Source organism: Callithrix jacchus, chromosome 6, assembly GCF_049354715.1.
Source record: "Callithrix jacchus isolate 240 chromosome 6, calJac240_pri, whole genome shotgun sequence".
NCBI lineage: Eukaryota > Metazoa > Chordata > Mammalia > Primates > Cebidae > Callithrix > Callithrix jacchus.
Window position 1 is genome coordinate 69889757 of NC_133507.1, and position 15424 is coordinate 69905180.

The 15424-nt window shown below is 38.9% G+C and overlaps 1 protein-coding gene across 11 annotated transcripts in view; it reads left to right on the forward strand.

Annotated features, from left to right (window-relative positions):
* PLA2R1 (phospholipase A2 receptor 1) overlaps window positions 1–8802 on the forward strand; it is a 134208-nt gene extending 125406 nt beyond the window's left edge. For 7 of the 11 annotated variants that reach the window (XM_002749407.7, XM_008998822.5, XM_078327569.1 and 4 more), the window contains one exon: window positions 4114–5672. The gene's annotated coding sequence lies outside the window, so the exon portion shown is untranslated. Of the gene's footprint in view, window positions 1–4113; window positions 5673–7195 lie in introns of those variants that run through there. The other 4 variants (XR_013518903.1, XR_013518904.1, XR_013518905.1 and 1 more) reach the window with 1 other exon arrangement.
* The last annotated feature ends 6622 nt before the right edge of the window (window positions 8803–15424 follow it).

The window sequence follows — 15424 nt, forward strand, 5'->3', positions numbered from 1 at the left end:
TAGATGGTAAATAATGATTATAATACTGTCTGTAAATAAAAAATTACAGATCTTATTTTTCTTTATTAATTTCTTATAAAGAAAACAGCTTGATAATCAATATCCAAAAATTTACTCATTACAAAAGTGTTTATTGAATTCTATCAAGAAAAAAGTGTGCTGGGCATGATGGCATGCACCTGTAGTCCCAGCTACTTGGGAAGCTGAGGGAAGAGGATCAGCTGAGCCCAGGAGTTGGCAGCTGCAGTGAGTTGTGGTCACACCACTGCCCTCCAGCCTAGGCAATTGAATGAGACCCCCAACTCATAAAAAGTACCATTCTAGAAACAGAGGTGCTAAGGTGAGCAAGTTGGGGTGAGGTCTATCTTTTCATGGCATTTATTTTCTAATGAGGGAAAACCGACAGTAACTCAGTAAAGAAATGCATATGCAGAAAATAGCGAGTGGTTACGAAAATGAAGTAAGGTTCCATGATAGAGGGAGGCTGGGGGACTCTCAGGGCCTCCTTAAGGAGTGTGCATTTTAATTATTACAACCAACTGCCCCAAAACAGGGGCCATTAGTCACAAGGGGGAGCTCTGAGAGAAAGTATGAATGAATTTCTAATAGGCAAACCATCATCATTAGAAATCGAATTTGAAGAGCATACCACTAAGAATGAATCCTTAGTGGTTAATCCAGCTTCCAAAAAGCAGCTCTTTTGGAAGAGAATGAGCTTTCCTACTGCCGTATAAGTGTTTAAACACTGGGAGAGTCTACCTCCATAATTTTTTTAAAAGTATTAGGACTTCATTTTTTAAAAGATGTTATCTTATGTGGCAGTTGCATATTTATGACTCAAAAGAATAATTGGCTTGAATTCACCACATGATATAAAAGCCCAATTTAACAATCTTTTGAGTGATTAAAGTTCTATTCTCTTCAATGGACTTGGTAAAACCTGCTAATCAACCAGACTTCCAGTCAAGGTATATAGCCACATATAATAATTTGACAAAACACGCCATTAGGAAAGTGATTTTGCAGAACAAAACTGTATTGTTTGTCAATGCTCCATAGTTTGATGTTTAGTATTGAACAACATCTCCAGAGAATCTGGACCCATGGACAGATCACACACTTCTTGCTGTTACTGAAACTGCAGAAATAGTACTGAAATATTTGGCTATATTCATATATATGCATTTTTTGAAACTTTTTTTCACATGTATGTTGTTGTTATTGTTGTTTTAAGACAGAGTCTCCCTCTGCCGCCAGGCTGAAGTGCAGTGGCGCGATCTCAGCTCATTGCAACCTTCAACTCCCTGGTTCAAGCGAGTCTCCTGTCTCAGCCTCCCGAGTAGCTGGGACTACAGGTGCACACCACCATGCCCAGCTAATTTTTGTATTTTTAGTAGAGACGGGGTTTCACCATGTTGGCCAGGATGGTCTCAATCTCTTGACCTTCTGATCCGCCCACCTTGGCCTTCCAAAGTGCTGGGATTACAGGCGTGAGCCATCACCCCCGGCCTCACATGTATTTTTAATCCGAACTAGATTTTATAGCTATAAGATGAAAAGGAAAAAAAAGTAGCAGGTAATGGGTATTTTATACACTATTTGGGTGATGGTTACACTAAAAGCCCCGACTTTACCACTACATAATGTATTTATGTAACAAAATTACACTTGTGGCTGGGCGCGGTGGCTCAAGCCTGTAATCCCAGCACTTTGGGAGGCTGAGGCGGGTGGATCACGAGGTCAAGAGATCGAGACCATCCTGGTCGACATGGTGAAACCCCGTCTCTACTAAAAATACAAAAAATTAGCTGGGCATGGTGGCGGGTGCCTGTAATCCCAGCTACTCAGGAGGCTGAGGCAGGAGAATTGCCTGAACCCAGGAGGCGGAGGTTGAGGTGAGCCGAGATCGCGCCATTGCACTCCAGCCTGGGTAACAAGAGTGAAACTCCGTCTCAAAAAAAAAAAAAAATTACACTTGTACTCCTTACATTTATGCCAAATAAGTAGCAGGATCACAAATTTACACATAGTTAATATGCCCCTACAAAAGTCCATTTTTTTTTTGACTAACCTGAATATCTTTTTTTTTTTTTTGAGACATAGTTTCGCTCTTGTTACCCAGGCTGGAGTGCAATGGCGCGATCTCGGCTCACCGCAACCGCTGCCTCCTGGGTTCAGGCAATTCTCCTGCCTCAGCCTCCTGAGTAGCTGGGATTACAGGCACGCGCCACCATGCCCAGCTAATTTTTTGTATTTTTAGTAGAGACAGGGTTTCACCATGTCGACCAGGTTGGTCTTGATCTCTTGACCTCGTGATCCACCCACCTCGGCCTCCCAAAGTGCTGGGATTACAGGCGTGAGCCACCGCGCCCAGCCCTAACCTGAACATCTTTATAGAATCTGGGTAATGGAAATTCTTGGATTTTTCCAATTAACAGTGTCTTGGGCTCTTACAATCACAACAGTCTTCTTTCAGGTTAAATATTTCTTCTCTTGAAGGATCCACTCCTTACTAAGGATAAGGTTAAACTGAATGTTTATTCAAACATTCAGTCTTTTGAAGTTTCTTTCTTTACTCTTCGCAAAATGGTGGTTGGATATATGAGAACTTGTTGTGTCCTGGTAGTGTTGAGGGCAGAAGGTGGTAACTGACTGTGGTTGTATGTTATCCGGTGTCCACTGAGAATAGCTGTCTGGCCTCACTCCTGGGCATTCTGCTGGCATCTGCTGAGAAGTCTGTAGTTGCTTTAATCTGTAGTCTGTTCTCTTTGATTTGGCTTCATTCTGGCTGTCCCTGGTGCTGCCATATCTCTCAAGAATTGGCTGTGTCTCCTGTTGAATTCCCATCTGGACACTGCAGTTCTTGGCTACAAGGCAGTCACTTCGCTCCTGCAGTGGTGAGATCCTACTGGCCACCATCAGCTACTCTTTTAGTACAAGGAGGCGAAATGCCATACCAAACAATCCCACAGTCTTGGTAGCTTAACACAGCAAAGATTTATTTCTCACCCACACCTGCATAGGCTGGCAAGAGGACTTTGCTCCATTCAGTTATTCATGGGTCCATGCTCCTCCTATATAGCCAGCCCTCTGTCTCCTAAGGTCTGGAGTACTCCATGGGCCTCGGATCTGTGGCTGACAGGAAGATGTTAACTTGAGACCCATCTTTATGGAGCTTCCACAGGCTGTTGAAATATATCCTCTAAGTCAACAGTCTTCAAACTGGGGACACATGCTTAAGGTGTTGAGAGAAAGGCTGACGCATAGTCTGCTTATCTGACACAGGATGGGAGTTACTGGAAGACCATGCTCCATGCTCAAAGCAAGGAAGACCTCTTTGAAGCACCAGAATTAGACCAGACTTGCTGGCTCTAGCTGCAGCATTTTCCTCTAACTGTTTACTCACTGTATCTAAAGTAGAGCACGCTCTAAACCTCCCAAGGAAATGCCAGACCACCACAGCTATAGATCATCTGCTTGATGCTTCACTTCCTTTTCACCCCCCACATCCCTGAGCACATGCTTCTCTGTTTAAACACTCAATAAACAGTGTAGGTCTCCAGTGCTCAGGGCCTTCCCATCCTCCTACTTGCGTTGGCCCCCTGGGAGCCCACCTTTATGCACTCTTACTTTTGTCTCTCAATGTCTTTGTCTCCACCAACCCTCGTTACTTCTTAGGTTGTGTCTGGGCTGGATCCCCAACATAAGGAATACAGGAGCATGTGTATTTTAAGAAACTTAATTCCCAGAATCTTCATGTATATTTTTTCTTAAAACTGATTTGCCTGAGAGCACTCCTGGTTCTTCTTTCCCACCTCTTTTTACACAAATGCCTTTCTCTACTTTTAAAAAGAAAAAGAAATGACTTTCATTTCTGATCTTACTATGGGAAAATTCTCCATGGCTCCAAAGAAAAATATTCAAAATATTGATGTCAGTGAAGCTTCTTTTAATTAAAAAAAAAAACAAAAAACCGTAAACTCATTATGTAGGTCCTCATATCTTTGTCTGTGTTAGGGCATTTTTCTGTTAAAATTGAAGTGATGACTTACAAATGAGTTATTTTGCCCCATGTCCATATTCCGAATTAATATGTATTATACCTTTAAACAGCTGGAGTGCAAACTACCTTCATTGGAAGATTTATCTCATCTGTTCCCTGACTATTGTCAAAGAATATGCTACAGAAAAAGTCTGGTGAAAACAAAGTGAAGAGCATGTTGCTAAGAACCTAACATCTTATGTTATCCAGAAGAAAGTCCCAAGACTTGATTTATCTTAGATTTCCATGTGAGTTGTGGGCATGAGTATTAACAAGCTTATTTAAACTGAAAAATGAAATCAGAACTTTTCTGAAAATTTTTTTTTAATTTGGCTCATTGGTTTGACAACAAGGATTGACTTTACCAATTAAGTTTTATGGTGAACATTTTGTATTAATTTAATGAACTAAATCTGCTCCTCTTGTGTTCTGATTAAAGCTTGTAACATGATAAAGACATTTTAATAGAAAAATAGTATTGACCAAACTATAATGAATTAATATTTTACTTTTCCCACCCTTCATTTGTATATCAGGTAAAGCGTGGTGCCTGTAAGTGAAAGAGTAATAGACATAATGAACAGTTATTTGAAAAGTTTTAGTAAAGCCTTTTAGTTTTATGTCTAGTAAATTGACATGAATCATTCTAATGACTGGGTAACAAATCATTTTGCAAATAGCATGTTTCCAGTTCTTTGCTTTAAGGAAAACTGAAGGAGGACATAACCAAGCAGCTAGTTGATAGATAATAAATCATTACATCTATTTAATGTAGAATCACTGTTTTTTGGCAACTGGGAGAAAGGAATTCAAGTAATAGAGGGATATTGTTATAACAAACGTCATTTTATTCTCATCTACTTATTTATATCAACAAAGTTTATATGTTAGACAGGATAAGTTAGAGTATGCTGTGGAAACATCCCCTGTAATATTAATGATTAAAAACAAAAGTCAGAAGTTAGTTTCTTGGTCATGTGAAGCCTGTTATGATCAGGACACTTGCCTCCAAGCAGTAACTCACAGATCCAGGCTGTGTCCTACCTGCAGAACATGGGCCTTCCAATGCTGCCATGGCACTAGAGATCTGTTAAGTTCCCAGGTTTAGGAAGCAACACGTGGCACTTCCACTCGCATGTCACTGGCTGGAATGAGTCACATGACCTAACCTAACTGAAAGGAAGTCCAAGAAGTCTTCTGCTTTGTGTGCTCAGGAAGGAGAGGATAACTGACTGCAGTTAGCACTAGCAATCTCTACTAGAGTTTCTCAGCGGGTATATGTACAAAAAAAGAGAACAGAATTGATGCTGAACCTTGATGCATACTAGCAATTTTTAATTAATACTAATTAATTTTTATCTATGATACATCCATTTCATTAAGAGATCCATTTGCTATCATTTTAGTTTGACATATACTAATCTTATTTTAATCTCTGTACCATATTTATCTTGTTCTGATCAATTGCATACTAACAATAATTGGAATGACAACTCAAAATAGAAGAAAATGTATAATACATAGAGCCTATGTTCACAGAGACTTCTTAAAAAATAATTTTAATTTATATACATATTTTTACTGCAGCAAAATATGACAAGGTAATGAATAAAATATTTCACAAATAAAAGTATATTTCATTAGGATAAAATTCTGTGGGGGAGTTGGAATGGAATTACAAGATTGAAAGAAAGTAATATCTCTGACTTGCTGAAGAGGTTATTTGTGTGTATTTCTATTTTAAAATAGATTATGATAGAATTCAAATTGTTGTAGTGTCTCCAGTCAAAGGAACTTAGGCTTCTTGAGAAAGTCGCTGATTCCAGGTCTATGGTAGGAAAATACAACATGAAACTGGAATATCTTGTGATGGCAGAAAATAAGGAGGTGCTCACAAAAAGATGGGGCATATCTGAAGGGTACAGGGACAACCTGAAGGAGCTCCCCAATGGAAAAGTGGGAACAATTGGTGCAAAAAAAATTATAATACCAGATTATAATCCATAAAATAATTATCCAACAAATATGGATATTTATTGTATGGGTTATAATCCATGTGCCCATACTGATGTAAACAATTGAATGAATGTCCATACTAATGTAAACAATTGAATGAGTGAATGAATGAATGAATGAATAAATGAATGAATGAAAAGGAGAGAAGTAACAGTTCTTCTCTACAGTAGAATTCCAATTACTAAATGTAGAAGAGATGGAAGAAACAAAAATCTCTGTTAGGAAAACACAACAGTAATAACTGTTGTTGGCAAGATCTACCAGTTGGTGCTAAAGTTAATGGGTGAATGTTTGAGGAAAAAACAATATTTGCATAACCTTAGAGTATTTCCCCCAAGATAATCACTAATTACAAAGGGAAAGTAATAACTTTACATTAGAGAAACTTCTTTAATCAAGGGATCAAGGTTAACAGAAACAGTAATAAGCCACATCAGCATCATGTACCCCCTGGTATGATGCATTGAGAAGGTCACATGACTTCTTTGGTATCCTCCCCAATATGCATAATCTAAATTTAATTATGAAAAAACGTTAGACAAATCCAAGTTAAGGAACATTTCACAAAATAAATGATCACTTCAAAAATGTCCAGGTCATGAAAGATAAGGAAAGATTGAGGAAATGTCAAGGATTGGAGACACTAAAGAGACATACCAACGACGTGCAAGGTGAAATCCTAAATTGGATCCTGGAACAGAAAATGGACATTATGGGGAAATGGGAAAGCGAAGTCTGTAGTTTAATTAATAGTATTGTGCCAGTATCAGTTTCTTTGTTTTGATCATTGTACCATGGTTTTGTGAGATGTACCATTAGAACAAGCCAAGGGAGGCTGTACAAGAACTTTCTGGAATAAATTGGCAATTTTTCTATAAACCTAAAATTGTTTCAATATAAAAAGTTAACGTTTTGCTATGATATTAGGTTCCATTGGATATATTAAAATGGTGGCAAGGCCCTTTTATTTTTAAACATCATGAGTAATAATATTCTGAAAATTGCATCCTAATTATAAAAAATGTTGGCTGTCAACTTAGAAGTTTGTGAAGTGATATGCCTTCTTTCACAATTCTAAATTTATATGTAAGCCAAAAAGTTTGAGGACTACTTTCTCTTTTTTCTCTCCTGTCTCAGATGAGAAGCAGGGCAAAATCCTGTGTGTCTCCAGCCTACCTAACACACCATCCGCTTCAGCATTAGGACCCAGACACATCTTGCTGCAGGCCACGCTGACTTTCATCTGCTGCTCGTTTTAATCTGCAGTCTTCTTTTGTGTCACTTCCCTATCTCATCAGCACTTCTAATTCTCATATTCCTGCTTATCCCCTACAACCTTATACCTTAGTATTAATAGGGTATGGCAGGGAAAAACTCACTTAGTTTCCATTCTATTCTTAGAGAAGAAAAATTGGGAGACATTTGCAAAATGGCATGTACATCAGAATTATTGCCAACATTTATAAGAAATTTTGTAGGGATTATCAAGATACATGGTTGAAATATTTATTCCCTCTTTCCCTACCTTTCAAGGATTTAGAGCAGGGGTTGGCAGGGCCAAATCTAGCCTGCAGCCCATCTTGAAACTAAAGTTATTGGAACACTGCCATCCCCATTCACACACATATTGAGCATGACTGCTTTCATGCTTCCATGACAGAGCTGAGTGGTTGCAACAGAGACCGAATGGCCTACAAAGCCTAAAATAGTTACTTTCCGGACCTTGCAGGAAGTTTGCCAACCTTTGATTTAGAAAGTGAAAACCTAAATGGGGAAGTCTTACATACTTTAACGTATCTTAGCAAGCACTGTTATGTTAATGTATATGGGCAGCACCTAAAATATATTAATAAGCAATTCTGGTCAGTAAACATTTATTTAGATCCTACTGTGGTCCAGAAAGTGTCCTGTACTCTGAGGCTATAAATAGTGATAACCCCCCATCTCTTCCCTCATAGAACTCAGTCTTGGGGGAGAGGAATATGTAAATAATAAGTGCAATACAATGTGACATAAATAATATCAAGAGGAAGAGAATCAGAGAAAAAGGGAGGGGGGCTGATTAATTCTGTCAGAAGTAGAGAAGGGCTTAATAAGCAATATGTATTAAACTGTAGGAAATGTTAGAAAAAACAGCTTTCTTTAATATTTTTTGCGCTAGAAAGCAAGTTTTTAGCTTGAAGTCAAAATATTTTTAGAGAAAAATTTTAAAATATGCCTAATATCTGAAATTCTGGATTTAAAAAAGTGAAAATTCACATGTGCCTATAATACCTAATGATGAATTCTAATTGCAGAAAAACGCCAGTAACTAAGACCACAAAATGAGCCCAGTGTATACCGGTGACCTTCTTTACTCAGAGTTAATTAACACAAGCACTTGTTTCTTGCAGAGCACTTTGCTGTAATTTAGAACAAATTAAGGGAAAAAAATCATTCAAGTGCTGTTTTCTGCACACCATGAAGTAAGCATGATGGACCAAAGTTAACTCATTTAAAATATTATTATCCATTTCTTGTAATTATGAAAAGCAACACCATCTTTTTTCTTCAAAAAAAGACATCCTGATCTATGCTGTTTTCAACTTGTTTCCTGTGCTTCTATTTATTAATGGAAATTGATTTTTCAAGATTAATATAAAACGTGTTACCATTTCTCCTGTTAAGTCTCTTATGTATATTAGATTTTAGGTATATGTTCCTGGATATTTTTCCAATAAACATTTCTAATATAATACAGCAAATTGTTAAAGGACCATTTTTGATGTTTTTTTCTGCCCCTCCCCAACCCTGAAATTGTGGCTTTATTGTCTCCACACAGTGGTTTGTGACTTAACTTGAGTTCCTTGAGTCCCTACTTCTAAGAGATTATTTAAACTTCACTCTTTACCTTCTTAGAATATAGAGCACAGTAGGAACTGGACACCCAACTCCTAGATTTAGGAATCAGTGGGTTCTTGCCCTTGTAGACATCAGGACTAGAGGGACGGAAAGACAGAGAACCTGAAGGCAGAACAAGGAAAAACTCACAGAAAGAAATTGGGAGGAGTGGAAACCTAACAAGAAATGTTGCCTCAGTGAGTCACAAAGGGCTTTGGAGTTCCTGGTCCAAAATGTGATTCTGCGGAGGCCGAGGATAAACTTGTTCAAGACAGAGCATGTGTTATTAGATGTAGTGTTCACCCAAGCCACTGGCATGGGGAGTCCTCAAGCAAGGGCTCCTCTAATCAGACAAGGAATTGTTTCCTTCTCTTTTACTCCAGATGACACGTAAAGGTACAAAAGAAAACCAGTCTCTGCACACCACCTAACAAAGGGTGCATCTGAACCAAGCAGAGCCTCCTGGCCACAGGGAAGGAGCAGAAAGTTTGGTGAAACTGGTGCTCAAGGTAGAAATTCCCTGCGGTTGCTGCTGCAACTTATACTAAACATCCCAAGCGAAGTGAAGGGAGAAAACAGAAATATTGAGCCAGAAGGTCTACTTGCTTATGCATTGCTTTAGAAGATAATCTGTAATGGCATATTAATAAGTGAAGTTAATGTTACATTTAAATAATAACCTATATTTGTTACAAAATGTAGTTTCATGGATGGTAGCCATTATAATTATGTTATTGTCATTACTCATATTTACATTTGAATCACTCTTACCTGACTTCTTTGGTCAGGAAATCAAAAAAGTTAAAGGAAGGAATTGTAAGAATTGTTTTAACATTAGTTTAAACATTTTCTTTCCTATTAGAAGACATAAACATACGTTTATCAACTAATCTTTTGGTGTGGGGACAATGTCTTTTTAATATTCCTTCCTACTGGTTTTATGCATAAAGCACATCTGTAGGTGTTGTTCACAATCTCCCGTTTTTAGTAAATGAAAATGAAACCCTGTCTCTGCAAAAAAAAAAAAAAAAAAGCTAAAAAAGTTAGCAGAGTGTAGTGGTGCATGCCTGCAGTACCAGCTACTTGGGAGGCTGAGGTGGAAGAGGCTGAGCCTGGGGAGATTGAGACTGCAGTGAGCTGTGATCGCACCACTGCACTCCAGCATGGAGGAGAGTGAAAGCCTGTCTCAAAAATAAAGATAGCTGTAGACCAATTTGAGTGCAAGCCCTAAATTTATAAAATTTGTAGTTGTCTTGCTCAATAATAGCTCACTGCAATGTCAAACTCCTGGACTCTAGCAAGCCTCCTGAGTAGCTGAGCCTGCAGGCACACACCACCATGCCCAGCTTATTATTTTAAAAAAATTTTTTAGAGACAGGGGTCTCACTATGCCCAGGCTGGTCTCAAACTCCTGGCCTCAAGCAGTCCTCCCTCCTCACCCTGGTAAAGTGCTGGGATTGTAGGCATGAACCATTGCACCTGGCCCTATTTTATGTTTTATAATTAAACTATAAAGTTACAATATCTAGTACAATTGGCATTAAGGGATTTGGGAACAAACACAACCAACTGATGCTAAGAATATGAAGGAACCCATGGGTGGAGCAGCCTGGATGACCTTATTTCACAGGTAGCTTGGCTGATCCCACAGCACAGGTAAGTGGAAAGCTACAGCTTCAGCTGTTCCTGTTTGAGAATTATTCCGCATACAGGAAATAAGACTTTCCCTCAGAACTGAACTTTGAAATCCACACAGAAGAGATCTGAGCATAAATAAGCAAGAAAGAGGGAAAATAGGTCCCCAGGGCACCCATCAGATTGGAACTTGATTTAACATGTCTGAAAAAGGAAATCAAGGAGGTGCTGAGGAAGGGATAAGAAGAGAAACAGTCCCCTGTGGAAGCAGGCTCAGAGGCAGGTGTCCTTAGCAGATTTGGGAGAAGGAACTTGCACTTCCAAAGCCAAGGCTCCTAGGGATGTGGCTAAACGGCTGTAGGGTTCCAAGGGCATCTCTGTGGTGAGGTGGATACATTATTAGGTTATCTGCTGTAAGCACAACTTCCTTTGTTTCATTTCCATGTTCACCAAAAATCTCTAGTTAGGATTTAGGTCCTTCGTGTAGGTGTGTCTGACATTAAGAGAAAGTCTGACTTCAACTTTGAGTATATTAGACCCCTAGAAGGATCTAATAATTCCCAAGGGTTTTTGGGGAACAGGTTGTTTGGTTACATGAGTAAGTTTCTTAGTGATTTCTGAGATTTTGGTGCACCCATCGCCCAAGTAGTGTACACTGTACCTAATGTGTAGTCTTTTATCTCTCACCCCCTTCCCATCCTTCTTCCTGAGTCCCCAAAGTCCATTGTATCATTCTTATGCCTTTGTGTCCTCATAGCTTAGCTTCCACTTATGAGTGTGAATGTACAATGTTTGGTTTTCCATTCCTGAGTGACTTCGCTTAGAATAATGGTCTCCAGTCCCATCCAGGTCACTGTGAATGCCATTATTTCATTCCTTTTTACGGCCGATTAGTATTCCATGATATGTATATACTACAATTTCTTTATCCACTCGTTGATTGATGAGTATTTCAGCTGGTTCCACAGTTTTGCAATTGTGAATTGTGCTGCTATAAACATGTGTGTGCAAGTATCTTTTCTGTATAATGACATCTTTTCCTCTGGGTAGACACCCAGCATGGGATTGCTGGATCGAATGGTAGTTCTACTTTTTAGTTCTTTAAGGAGTCTCCACATTGTTTTCCAAAGTGGTTGTACTAGTTTACATTTCTACCAGCAGTGTAAAAGTGTTCCCTTTTCATCACATCTCCATTAACATCTATTTTTTTTTATTATTATGCCCATTCTTGCAGGAGTAAAGTGGTATCACATTATGGTTTCAATTTGCATTTCCCTGATCCTTAGTGACGATGAGCATTTTTTCATATGTTTCCTGGCCATTTGTGTATCGTGTATCAGTATCTTCTTTTGAGAATTGTCTATTCATATCCTTAGCCCATTTTGTGGCGGGATCATTTGTTTTTTCTTGCTAATTTGTTTGAGTTCCTTGTAGATTCTGGATATTAGTCCTTTGTCAGATGTGTATATTATGAAGATTTTCTCCCATTCTTTAGGTTATCTGTTTACTTTGCTGATTGTCTCTTTTGCTGTGCAGAAGTGCTTTAGTTTAATTAAGTCTCATCTATTTATCTTTGTTTTGTTGCATTTGGTTTGGGGTTCTTAGTTGTGAAGTCTTTGCCTAAGTCAATGTCTAGAAGGGTTTTTCCAATGTTATCTTCTAGATTGTTTATGGTTTCAAGTCTTAGATGTAAGTCCTTGATTCATCTTGACTTGATTTTTGCATAAGGTGAGAGATGAGGATCCAGTTTCATTCTTCTACATATGGCTAGCCAATTATCACTGCACCATATGTTGAGTAGCGTGTCCTTTCCCCACTTTTATTTATTTATTTATTTATTTATTTATTTATTTATTTATTTATTTATTTATTTTTGGTTTGCTGAAGATTAGTTGTCTATAAGTATTGTAAGTATTGGCTGTATTTCTGAGTTCTCTATTCTGTTCCATTGGTCTATGTGACTATTTTTTTGCCAGTACCATGCTGTTTTGGTGACTATGGCCTTATAGTGTAGTTTGAAGTCAGGTAACATGATGTTTCCAGATTTGTTAGTCTTGCTTTGGCTATGTGGGTTCTTTTTTGGTTCCATATCAATTTTAAGACTGTTTTTTCTAGTTCTATGACAAATGATAGTGGTATTTTGATAGGAATTGCATTCAATTTGTAGATTGCTTTTGGCAGTCTGGTCATTTTCACAATGTTGATGCTACCCAACCATGAGCATGGGATGTGTTTCCATTTTTCACGTATGCTTTTTTCAGCAGTTTTGTAGTTTTCCTTACAGAGGTCTTTCACCTCCTTAGTTAGGTATATTCCTAAACATTTTATTTCTCCTAGTAAATTAACAAACTGACATTATGATGTCCTCCTCAGTCTCCTATATGATTTTGTTGGGGCAGTGACAGTTCTGGAACATTGCTATAGAAGATGCACAGGTGTGGGCAGTCTCATCAGAAAGGGGATCTAGACCTGAAGAACTTGTCCTGGTGCAGTGATTCCACAACAAGGACACCAGGCCTTCTTAGATGGCAGAACAATTGTGCATTGGCGTTACAACACCAACCTCAGTTTTTGTAGGTGTTTAGCTGAGTGAGCCAAAGCATGGCATCCCCTGGTCCAGAAAAGAGTGTGTTTCTGTGGCTTGAAACCAGGAACCAGGCCTGGGACATAATGGTGTCCCAGGGGACATAATACTTAAAGCTCCAGCAGATCTCCACACAAGCCCTTCTTTTCTTTGAAGACAACTAGGCTACTTCCACCAGCTCTCATCTCTCTTACTTCATGGTAGTATTTGAGGGATCGCAAATCTATTTCAAGCACAGTTTTACAGATGACAAAAGCAAGACTTAGAAATATTCTTAGATTTTACCAGCAATACCTGGCTAATTTGTGGTACTACATGATAACTAATCAACTGATTCCCAGTTCTGATCTGGGTGGCCTGTAGCCTGACTGTCCCCAGAGCACTGCAAGAAAGAATGTAGGTTGTGGTAGACCAGGGATAATGAAAGAGGCTATGCTATCAGACCATAAAAATCAGGGAAAGGCAAATAGGCTTCTCATCTGACCCAGATGCCTTGAAAAGTGAGATATACTTGTAATTATATACTGGAACCCAAATAAGTCTGTGGAATAGAATAGAAGCCCCAAGGAAAGCTCTGAAAGTGGGGAATTGAGGGGAGGGAGTACAGAAGGGGGAATCAGGAACCCCAGAGGAGATACACAGAATGCCTAACAAACAATTAAATGCAAAGTTCCCCATATGATTTTACTGATGGATCTTAGGAATGGCAAAACTTCCTCCTACGGTCCTGGATAGTAGCAAGAAGTGGGTTGCATCTGTTTTGCTCCATGTTTCTAGAGACTGATGCATTCTTATAAAAAGCTAGTGAGTTGCATCCAATCTGATCAAAGATATAAACAAACAGCCCTGCAAATCACCTAACCCCAGGAAAAAAGAAATTTAAAAGAGTCTTTTTTCAGTAGTAATGACTGGAAAGTAGAAAAATGTGAAATGGAAAGTAGAAAAATAGAATACGATCATTGAGTTTAGATCCAATTGGTCGCATGTATATAAAATACAAATGCCAAGCCTTTTAGCATCAGTTTTATTCCCCTGTCCTCACTCCCAGTCCTGGAGTCCTGGGGTGCTGGCTATTCCTCCAAAGCCACACTCCACCCTTCTTCACCCTGCTTTGTGCCTCAGATGATGCCCTTTGGTGTCCTTGCCCTCTAGTTTCAGTTAGAGCCAGCCCAGTGGGGACTGGGAAAGGAGATTTGAAGGTGGAAAATAAGAAAGCTTGGAGATTTGGTTTCCCATAGCTCCCTCCTTGCCTTGCTGGAACCTAACACTGGCCACATTCCTCCACCGGGGCCACAGTGCCAGTCACCTGCTCCTCTCCATAGCTTCAATGTTTTCCAGGTCCAGGAACAGCAAACACACTGCCTCTTTAGGCCTGGGGTGGTGTAGGCTCCCTGCTACATGGAGTTAGTGGGGTAGGGGTAGTTCACCAACCCTTGTTACTTCCCTTAACCTTCTCATACCTTTATAAATACAGTAGTCCCTTTATTAAACTCTCTGCAGTGACTACTTCAAGTGAGCCACCCATTTCCTGGAGAGCCCCTACTGATACAGCAAGCTTGCAAACATAGAACATGCTTTTGATATTGGAATGGTTCACTATTTAGCCATCTTTTTTCTCCAGCTTTCCATTTCATTTTGTGGGAAGCTTTTCTAACACAACAACATAAAATTCCAATTAAACACATGTTCAGCCCTGCTAGACTCTGAGAGCAAGCGTAGTAAATCATTCCCAAGTAAGCCATTTTTGATCTAAAGTAAGAGTGGACACTAAAAAAAGGTTATTATAAGCCCAAACTGCTAAATTATACTTTCATGACTGAACACAACTGTAATCCATATTATTATTTTAAATTACACTATAAAAAGCAGTCATTTATCGCCTTTCCAAAACACAGTGATAATATATTACCAAATTATCAAGGGTTCTTTATTAAATCTCTTGAATTTGATTTATAATACATGAGGTAGCTTATCCTTGAGAAAGATCTACTAAAAGGTATATTTAGTCTTAAAGTGAGTGAAATAAAATTTCCCTCTAATCAGCTGCCAGAAGCTTCCGCTTCAGTGCTTTGTTGATACTGGTGTCAGCAGGACATTAAAAGCTTGAAGCTTTTTACGTTTGATCAAATACCAACATTATGCTGAAGCAGAAGTATTAATTCATAGAGTAAAGCTTCCAGAACCTCTCCAGCTCTCCTTCATCCTTCCTCCCCCCATCAAAAGGGTAGCATCAAATCAGGGATTCAGGGACAAATGATAGACGGGCA